The following is a 1,464-nucleotide window of genomic DNA, read 5'->3' on the forward strand; positions in this document are numbered from 1 at the left end:
AGAATTTTAGAAATAAAGCAAGATAATCATGAAGAGGGGTGGGAGTGTGTTGTGGGGTGGAGGGGTTCTACTCACATCTGTGTCTCATTGTCCTCCTGCCCAGGCCCAGTCACTGAGCAGTCCTCTCCTCAGCATCCATGGTTTCCTAGTTATTCTGTCCTGGCTCAGACAACAAATCAGGACTCCTGCCCTTCAAGTGATGACTGGGCTTCTCACCCCTGAGGTGCACTCAGGAAATGTACTTTCCACATGGCCTTCCATGGAGCACCTCAGAACGTGGCAGCTGCTTCATTGAACCCACAGCCAGAGGGCAGTAAGAGAGAACATGTGGGTAGAATGGGCCACGGACCAATTTGACATTCCCTCACTTTCAACAGGATGGAGCCTCCAGCCTCCTCAGGGCAAAGGGTTACCAGTGCATGCTGTGAGGACAGGCATCCTGGGAACCTGTGAGAGCTGCTGCCACAGGGCCACAGGACGCCTTCACACAGAGCTGAGGGCTCTGGCTTTGCACATTCCTGTCACACGGGCGGCTCAGCAGGTATAGAGGGTTGCAGGAGCATCCTGGAGGCCACTCTGGCCCCATTCTGGCACCTAAGAGAGCCTTACTTGTGTTCATGGTGGCTATGAACACCTGACACACTACACTGAGATCAGGGAAATGGGCCCCAGCCCACCTGTCTTTCCAGTGTGTCCCAGAAGTGCCCAACTAGAACCGTGGTCAACCATGTGGGAGTCCAGCACCCTGAACCACGACGCCACCAGTCAGCCACAATATCAGATTTCTTTACCTGTGCTTTTACCATCAAAAAGAAAACCAGTAGTGATCAGAGAACAATACTAAGTTTAGAAAGAAAGGACTTACTCTTGAAGCAGTCTCAGGAACCCAAGTCAAGAGGGTGTTTTTATTCAGGCTCAATCTTTGCCTTGAGTGAAAAGTTTAAGCAACTCAGTTACCCTTTCTGAGCTCCAGCTCCCACATCTGAAACATTTGAGCTTTAAATCAGTTGAGCTCAGACCAGCAGGTGGCATGAGGTTAAGATGCTGGATCCCACACACCTTGCTGCACAGTTTGAGTCCTGGTCCACAGTAGCCTGAAAATCAGGCCAAGCATATGCACATGGATTCCCAAATTTTTAGGAGGAGAATGGAGAAGAAAGGATTGTGGTGTAGCCATCCCTCCTCGGGGTGATTTCTCACTTTCCTTCTGTGCCTGAGCACACATGCTCTGCCAGAGGCCTGCACTAGCCAGGGTGGGTTGAAGCTCATACACAGGAAGGCGACACAGGTGAGCAAAAATCAGACTGAGATCTCAATGCTCTTTAGCATGCTCTCAGCCAACTACAGTTAGAGTAGGCTCAAGACTGCAGCCACAGTGGCTATCAGACATACATATTTATTGAGGGATGTTTTACAGAAATAGGAGGGGTGAGGGGGAAGTAAAAGATTTACTCTAATAAATGG

Source organism: Tupaia chinensis, unplaced genomic scaffold (genome assembly GCF_000334495.1).
Source record: "Tupaia chinensis unplaced genomic scaffold, TupChi_1.0 Scaffold145280_1, whole genome shotgun sequence".
Classification (NCBI taxonomy): Eukaryota; Metazoa; Chordata; class Mammalia; order Scandentia; family Tupaiidae; genus Tupaia; species Tupaia belangeri.